The sequence below is a fragment of the Bombus pyrosoma genome, linkage group LG2, assembly GCF_014825855.1.
Source record: "Bombus pyrosoma isolate SC7728 linkage group LG2, ASM1482585v1, whole genome shotgun sequence".
NCBI classification, from domain to species: Eukaryota; Metazoa; Arthropoda; class Insecta; order Hymenoptera; family Apidae; genus Bombus; species Bombus pyrosoma.
In genome coordinates, this window is record NC_057771.1 from 6,369,293 (window position 1) to 6,379,140 (window position 9,848).

Below are 9,848 nucleotides of genomic sequence, written 5' to 3' on the forward strand. Positions count from 1 at the left end.
TTACGCTCGCCGTCCCAACAGCTTCATAATTTATACGACTTGGTAAAATTACTCGCGTTTGAAATTTGTCGACGTTCGGAAAAATTCTATCGCGAACGGTATTTTCATCAAAATCTCGAAGTTACGAGACCTCTACGGTATTTACGATAGGAAAATGCATATAAATTTCGTGTGTCGTACAGGGGCTACAAAAATTATTGGCACGTCGTTGTATCTATCTGTTATAAAATCTACCTGTCAGTTAATTAGATATACGAAATTTTGATATAATTTAGCAGCACTCCCGTATCGCTGCAAAAAGAATAAAAGTATAGAAATAGAAAAGAACGAATACCGGAAGTATAGAACATAAAAGAATGTTATAGAAGAATGAAATGTATAGAATCTGATAGAAAAGGAAAAAAAAAAGAAAAAAAGATTGGCTGGAAAACAAAGGCGCGCTTTAATAATTTTTCCAGTCATTGTACGGATTTTTGCTCCTGAATCCACTATATGTCGACGTTTCATTAACGCAATATTGCCACTCGCTGTTGATAACAATGATCGACTAGACTAGATTTTTCCCTTATACTTTCCAGAAATTACTGGCCTCCATTCGGAAGCCATACTTGAATACAGGGAAACTCGATGCAGCAAATTCAATGCGGGAAACCTTTGAAATAGCCGGTGTACATACGCGAAACGCGAAATTCCTGCAGGACCGCATCATTCAATTTAACGCGGTATATCAGGACCCGATGATTTAATGTGCCCCAATACATTAATATATTGACAACCAGCTCGATTAAGGAAAATTGAATTCCCCCGGCGCTGGCTTAATTTCACGTCAACGGTTACAATGAATGCGACTCAGAGATTATGCAGCCGACAATTTCTATCGGTGATAAAATTCAAATTCGCGGTAATTCCACGCCAGAAAACTGTGTGAAATTTGCTAGGCAGATCGATCTTCCCCTTTTAAACGACGTTTAATAAAGCGACAAAAGCTGTGTTTTACGGGTTTGGTATAGAGCGACATTGCGAAAAAACGCAATTTTTTTTTTCTTTTTTTTTTTTTTGGTTGACAAATTATCACGTGCATCGTATGCAACGTGTACAGTACCGATTATCGTAAATTGGTACAACAAAGTTGCCGCTACTAGTCAACTGTTCGGTGCGTCGAGATCGCTATCGCTGAAGAATCGATCGATAGAGTCGGGCCTCTAACGGAGTAGCGAGTCGATGTACAGCAGGTAATACGATGTAAATAAATGCTCTGTATACACACGGTATGTTTGTATCGGGTATTTTGAAAATACCGAGAAAGTTTCGATTATTTGCACGAAATATCTCGTACGCTCATACACGCGTAAGATGTCTTCTTCTAGAACAGGCTGCCTTGGCGATATGAAATAATTCCACTCGCTGCGACCGTCTAAAGCAGTAGCACAAACATTTCCAAAGACGCATAATGCGTCTAATAGGCAATCTTGAAATACCTGTCGTGGAATAGTATCGCTGTCGGTAGAAACGCGGCATCGAGCTGGAAATATTGAAACTTTCAGAGCACCAAGACGTTTCGCTGTTTTACGGGCGATGTTCCCTGCCTTTGTCGAAGCTCCGACCGAGATTCTTGAAGGATAGGAACGCATTCGCGAGTTATTTCGTCTGATCCGACAGCGGAACGAGCGGAATTCTACGACCGAAGCCTGGATAGATCGCGGTCATAATCGTAGCTGGAAATCGAGCTACTTTATCGAATCGTATTTTCAGTCGAGTAACGTTCTCGGCAGCGTAAACGGAACTAGGATCGTTAAAATCATCGTGGTGGCGAGAATTTGCAAGAAATACAGCGAGATCGCGCCACCTCGAGACCGCACAGAGAAGCTTATCCGTCCAAGGCCAAAGGATTTAGCGAAGGGGCGTTAAATCCAAAGACGCGTGTAGAACCGCTGAAACGGTACGTTGCCGGGAAAACCGAGAGAGCCGCGGTTACTTCGGGTCGTAGGTCGGCCAAAAGAAAAAATGATAACTCGCAAGCTTCTTTCGTTGGAACTTTTAACGAGAGGTTTTATTCCACGAATTCTTACCTCGCTCTTTGAGAACGTAGCTGTGAAAACGTGCGAGCGACCACGAAAATCTGCCTGAGAGAGAACGTTCATCGACGACAACCGTGTTTCGCAAAGCTAAATACTTACAATATCATTATTAACATAAATTATATTATTATATATAATTAACATTGTTCTTGCTGGTAGGTCAATAGCGTTTCGTATTCCATAATGCTTCTTTGCCGCGTAATCTGTTAGGTTGTCCGAAAAGTGTCTTTCTCTTGCAGATACGTCTTTTACAACAACGCATCTTTATACAAATATGAAACCTAATCTTGATAGAACAGAATGGATCATAAGCAATTCGATAAAACTGTATAAAACGGAAAATATTGTGCATCCATTATTTCCTTATAAAACGAAAGAAACTTTTCGGACGACCTAATATATTCGCTCGAGGGATGAGAAACGAAATGAAAAATAAAAAGAGGAGAACCCGAGGAAATAGGAAGAAAAGGAAGTTTGACGGGGGAATCTTAAGACGTACTATCGAGAAGTCTCAACTTTTTCGCGTTCCTTAATTACAGATCTAAACGTAGGTAATTGAAAAAGGTGACTCGCCTATCTTTCGTATTTATTCGACGCTTTTTTTAAGTCGTTTGCAAACGACCAGAGAACGGCGCAGGGTGCAATGTTTCCTCAAGAGACTCTTTGATCCAAGAAGTTACGTAGCGAGCGACTTTTATATTTAAAGTCTGCAACAGCTATGGCCTGAATATTATTTGCTACTTTATGGTCCGAATATTATTCGCTGTTTCGCGCAATGTAATTAGATTTCCTCGAGTAATTTCGTAAACGATTTTCCACTCTAGAAATCCGCCGCTGCTGCATTTAAATATTCGATGGAAAACAAATAAATAGCGAAAATATGCAAATACCTGGCGCTAGATTAAACATTCGGTTTACTTTGCTGAAAAGTTTTCGACGTCGCGTTGCAGATGTTCCGCTCGCATCCTCGCAGGCTAATCGACTCGTGAAAGTATTTGCAAAATTTTATATCCTGTACAAAAGATTTTGAAACCTCATTTACATCGTAACGAAACGCGTCTCGTAAACGAACCAAAAATGTATATAGCTGGTACAAGTTATCTATTGCAAACATACATTTGAATATTCTCTTTTTTCATCTCTGCGAGAAATAGACTATTTGTTATAGCTGTACTTAAATAATACAACTTACAGCAGTCACATTACTACAAGAACATATCACGAAAATAGAAAAGTGGCTGCAAGTTAAACAAATAAAAGCAAAGCCCAACAAATGCAACCATATTACATTCACACTGCGAAAACAGATGCCACCAAATATCCTACTGAACGGTACGCACATAATACAAACAAGGCAAGTCAAATACCTAGGACTCCACATAGATACACAACTCACATGGAAACAGCATAATTAAATCAATAATAGACAAAATACAGACAACAAGGAGACAAATGCATTGGCTAACAAGTCGAAGATTCAAATTAAGCATTGAAGATAAAGTAAAAATATACAAAACGATCATAAAACCAATCTGGACGTACGGAATACCACTATGGGGGGCAGCAGCAATGAGCCATATAAACAAAATAGAGACGATACAAGCTGAAATTCTTAGAACAATAGTAAACGCCCTATGGTACGTTAGAAACGAGGACATTCGGAAGGACTTGGGAATATCAACGGTCAAGGAGGAGATCAGCAGATGCGCGGGAAAGTACAGAGAAATAATAGCAACACACCCGAGCCGGTTGACTGCGGAAACGATCAACACATTAAGCATAGAAAGAAGACTGAAAAGGAAACACCCAGCAGATCTCGCAAAGGATACAACCTAACAAACACGAAGATGGTACCCCACTGGGGGTAGCCACCCACATGATAATCAAACGGCTAAAAAATTCTACCAAATGTCCAAATTGGACAAATTGTGAATGTAAACTATTAAATTAAAAAAGGAAAAAAATAAAACTTAGAAGTAGTCGTTTATGATTCAATCCGATTATGTTTGCCCGAGATTTGTGACAGTGGGCTTGGGCTCGAGGTGACACAACTGGCTGCTGAACGTAGCAACGGTCACGGGATGGACGTTTTCACCTAACAGAGGTATGGAGTAGTTGTGTTAAGGTATAGAAGGGATTCGGAAATACAAATAGTTTACTTTATTTCGCACACAACAGCTATACATATATATTACACTCTGGAAAACCTGCTTGCACCGACTCTTCCACACGCTTCTAACGGTTTCCAATCGCCTTTTGTCTCAACTGACACCTGGACACCTTCTGACGCTTACATACACATTCACATATGCAGTATAAATGTATCATCTTCCTGACAAGTTGTATAGTTCTCCTAAAAAAAAAATAGTTTTAGCGACAGGCGGGCTCGAGGACAAATCAAGCCATGTGTGGTTTTCCCTCGGAAGTGGCAATATTATGGGACACGCGTTCTATTAACAATCAAACTCCGGGCAGAAACAATGTCACCGCTACGCGGGACTGCCTAGCATCGGCGGTTGGAATTTTGTTGGTATCCCCGACCATATACATACACAACAAACGAACGCGATCGTAAGGAGAGGAAAGTTTTCATCAGTCTGTTTTTCGTGCGATCTCCTTGGAGAGTTTCACATCGTCTTTTCGAGCTGTATATATCGAGCGTCCCAGCGAACGTTATTTGCGCCGTTCACCGTGGATTCGTTATTGAACCTAAGATCATTGTCGTTAACATCTCGAGCGTCTAATCACCACGGTTATTTGTCAAATTCTGTAAAAACATGCCTCTAGACCTAATGATAACTCGGCGTATATTCGCGCTGAGTATCTCGTAGTTTCTATTCGTGTTTCCAGATTTATTTCTAACCGTAACGATACGGTCACGACGGCCGTAGTTCGTTACAGCGTTAACGAAGTAACGGAAATACCGCGCTATTAAGAAAATGGTTTCATCGTTTAACGCAAGGACTCCGAAAACAGAGGAAAATCGTGTAAAACGGGAGAACTGGAGAACAAGGGCGAGGGAGAAAAAAGTGGTATGATAGATGGAAAACGAGGTAGGTAAGGGTATGGTATAATTTTATAAGTGTTCAGGAGGTGCGGCTCGCAGAATAGCGGATGTAAGGCGGTTACGGGGAATGGAGTGAAACCGAGCTGGTATTGCGTTAAAATTTACATAATAGCCGACTCTAACTCCTGTTGCATTACCCGGTCGACCTCCCGCTGTACAGAGCGCAAATACAGATGTATAATATATTTCCATCGTTTATTCTCATCGCCCGACCTACGAATATCGAAAACTTATTTTCTCCTCCTTCTCTCTCATCTTCCGCTTTCTTCTCCGACGTATCTCGTACACGATTAAGCTCGAAGGACGAAAGCAAATATTAAATTCCTGCTTGCGAACACAGAATGTTTGAGCGTAAAAGAGGCAAAGCGAGAAAGAGAGAGGAGAGACAAGGAAAAAGGGAAGGAAGAAGGGATCGAGGAAAAAAACGATTGAAAGGTACGTTACGCGTGCTGGAAATTGACTGGCGCTGTAAATCGTAGTCGTTAAATTTGTCCTTAGTTTCGCTGAAAGCGAACTCGCAAGGAATAGCCAGGCGCGTGGATTAACATGATCATAAATGATTAACGACAGAGTTCCGCTTTGGCTGCAAGCCGTCTTAACAATAAGGCATCAACTAGAGGAAAGTTTCCACGACGATGCTGCTGTACTTTGCAAACGTCTGCTACTCTCTGCCGTGTCTTGGCTGGTTTCTATTCCCAACTGCTTTGGTAGTAGTCGCGTTGTAAGGGTGCGCGCACCAAACTGTCTCCACCGAGGGACGAACAGAGTTCTTCGTCTAACTACTTATCGTCAATTACGAAAATCCGGGGGAAAACTTGCTAGCCGGTATTTTAATATGAAAATGTACAAGGCTCCTAATTTGCATCGGAGGTCGAAGTAACCGCTTAATGAAACAGTGTCTGGCCAAATTACAGGACGTTACGGGGGCGTTTCTCCAGCAACGTCTTTGTTCGAATTTCGTTCTGTTTCTTCGTTGCTTTCTCCCGCTTATTTACACGCAATTCTCCGACTTATTTGCAACGTCATAGTATCAAAAGGCAAGTAGATTTGCCGACGTTTCAGCTTAGCATACGCCGAGATTATCCTCCGTTTCCCAGCAAAGATCCAGTCGCTTTTAGTTCATTAAGGAGCGTCCCTAGCGATGTCGAGCGAGAGTCGCGAGAGTCTTCAACGAGCGGCGTAAAAATGTCTCTAACGAGCAATCGTTCCCGCGCGGGTTTACCGGCTACGAAAACGCGCCGTATCAAACTGCGTTCGATGTCTCGTCAGAACGACATTACGATTCCTCTCTTCTCCGTTTCCCTCTCAGCTTCCTTTTGCTTTCCTTCGCTTCTTCGCGATTCTCTGTCCGGTAATACGGCGCGTTTCGAATAAACGAGATTGCCATCCCGCTGCTTGGTCGGCGTCGAGCCCGCAACTGTCGCCGTAATTTATTTACCGTCGTTCGATCTTTGGAAATCAAACGGGCGCGGTAACGAGCAAAGATACGCGGAAATATCGTCGCTGACCTGACCGAACGGGACTTCTTTCGAAAAAAATGTCCGCCGCCGCTTACTCGACATGGAAAAAAGGGAAACGTGGAAAGGAATCGGTAAACGCCAGACGTGGCGGCATAAATCTTCGATACGTTTCGTGACCGATCTCCGCTTTCGTGAAAACTCGGGATCGAGGTTCGAGCGGAGAAATTTGTTGGTATCGATAAAGCTCGCTTCTTATCGCGCTCGCGTGGCACGGCCAACGCGTTGCTCCTCGTACCAGCTTTTCGGTACTCGACCAATAACGGAAGTGCTCGTACAAAACTGTCAGTCGCACCAGACGAGATGCGCGCCATGAGTTGCATCTGTCAGCCGGCGGCTGCATTTACCGCATGCTGCCTTGACGCACGGTGCATGCTCTCCTGTCCGTGAACTCGTCCACACGCGAATATACGAGCACCAGCTGGCTCGACTCGACGCCAACCTACCTCCAATTTTTCTAATTCTCCTCGTAGGTGCTATTCTTCCGGCTACTGCTATCCACGGGCCAAGAATAGCTGCTTTTTTAGGAGGCGCGTCGGAACGCAAAGAAGCTTCAGATTCGCGCGATTAATTCCAATGGCAATGATTCGGAGATCGTTGGAGAATCAAGCAATGGCGGAAGCTATAGGAACCGGATGAAAATAGAGAAGCAAACGGCTGCGTGAAGTGATCGTTGGATGAAACACGATGCACGTATTCCTACGTGCAATGCTTCTCCATTCTGGACACTCCTCTGACAAATATCGCCGATATCGGAAGGGAAAGCGTACATGACGTAAACAAGATTCGTGCTCGGCGTACGAAAACGAACAAAGACACGGCCGCTCGTATTTTTTCGACTTTGCTTTATTTTTCGTGGACAGATTACAATGCCGAGCAAAATATACCGCGACACGGTCTTTCGATTTTCTTCCATGAGCCTGCCCTTATCCTTCACGAACGCTCTTAGGACTTTGCATCCTGAATGTATCCAAGCCTGACGATACGTTTCGTCGGGGTGAGAAAATGGAATGGATCTTGCCCGTATTATAGAATCGTAGCGCCGCGCGTAAGATAGCAAAGGTGTACGGAAACGAATGCCAGGTTCTGCGAGGCGTGGCGCTTTCTACAGACTGTTTCAAAAAATTATGTTAGAATTTCAGTAACACGCACGAAATGAAATGCTACGATCGCATAGTTGGCAACATCTTACGACTCCAAAGCTAACCATATTTCGGTCCGTGTTTATAAAGATCTTGTTGCTTGTTCTGGCGCGCTCCTAAATTTTCACCCAAACTTGTTGAAACACCTTGTAGAAGAAATCTCGGTCGAACATCGGTCGAATGTCCGTCGAACGAGTATATTCGTAACGACGTTGAAATAAACAGGAAAGGGTCGCGAGTGTGAATAGAGCGTAATAACGCGTAACGTTCGGCGTTGCTACCGCTTTATTGCCGGTGCCGTAGTTACAAGAGCAACCGGTCGACGTTTTACGAGGGATGCCCATACAGTGTTCCACCACCTTCCAACGCGAAGCGAAACGAAAGTTATTGGCATTTTCTTTCTTCCCTTCTTTTTTCCGGCACACCGTGCTTTCTCTGTCTTAGCAACCGGAGATTCTCGATAAGAGCATCCCATGTTGCTTCGAATCGCACTCCGCGTCGAGAATTACCGTCGTCGGACAGTCAATAAGCGTCTGCCACAGCTACTTTACGTCAGCTTTCGAACCGAAAGATTCGCAAACTCGAGAAATGTCTCCTTCTAAATTTGCGCAACACTGTACGTCCATTTAGCAATTGCTTCCTAACGCATTGAAGCGCTTGTTGGCAGACATTTCTTATAACCTACGTACCCTCTACTAAATTTGTTATATTCTGGCGTTTTCAGTCACGCTTATTTTATCTTCAATCGCCTTCCGCCGTATGATAGTGTGGGAAAGTATAGTGTCAGTAGGTTTGGTAATATCGTTCACGCCGACACAATATCAAGTATGATATTGCAGTCAGCATGCTCCGTCAGTCTATATGCACGAAGTCACCATTCGTCACTCACTCCTCTCGTCGCGACGGTTCCAACGCTCTTTTTTCACGCTGACCACCCTCCTCGACAACGCTGACAACACTCTCTGACTTCTCAATTCACGACTGCCTGTTAATTCTCTTCCTCCCTCGAGCATCCCTTTGTCTTTTCTCATAGCCCCATCACGTAGGCCTTTTTCCTGCGTAACTATTCGACCGAGGTATCGACGACACATCGATGGGCCGCTCGGTTCATTGAAGTTTCCAGACTCTTTTGACCTGTCGGCACTTAGGCTTTCTAGCAACATTGTTTATGATTCACCCGATATTTCTTAGGCGACCAGTCCACGATACTACAATAGTAAATCGATTTATGAATTTATCAAATACGGCTCTAACTACGTAATTTATTTCACGAACGAAAGAATCGTAGACTTATAATCCAAAGTACACGTTACCCAAGTGGTACATTGGTAAATACCTTAAATATCTTTTTTTATTTAATACTTTGCATTCACAATTTGTTCAATTTGAACATTTGGTAGAATTTTTTAGCCGTTTGATTATCGCGTGGGTGGCTACCCCCAGTGGGGTACCATCTTCGTGTTTGTCAGGTTATATCCTTTGTGAGATCTGCTGGGTGTTTCCCTTTCAGTCTTCTTTCCATGCTTGTTGCGTTGATCGTTTCCGCAGCCAGCCGGTTCTATGTTTAATTTGGATCTTCGACTTGTTAGCCAATGCATTTGTCTCCTCGTTGTCTGAATTTTGTCTATTATTGATTTAATATGCTGTTTCCATGTGAGTTGTGTATCTATGTGGAGTCCTAGGTATTTGACTTGCCTTGTTTGTATTATGTGCGTGCCGTTCAGTAGGATGTTTGGTGACATCTGTCTTCGCAGTGTAAATGTAATATGATTGCATTTGTTGGGCTTTGCTTTTATTTGTTTAACTTGCAGCCACTTTTCTATTTTTGTGATATGTTCTTGTAGTAATGACTGCTGTTTCTGGGTCAGTGCGCCTGACTAGTACAGCTGCGTCGTCCGCGAATGTCAGTATTTTGCTATTGGTAGTTGTTGACATGTTGGCCGCGTATAGTGTGTACAGTGTTGGTCCTAAGAGGCTTCCTTGCGGAACCCCTGCTTCGATGTCTTTAACTTCAGAGTATGTGTCCTTGATTTTTATTACGAAG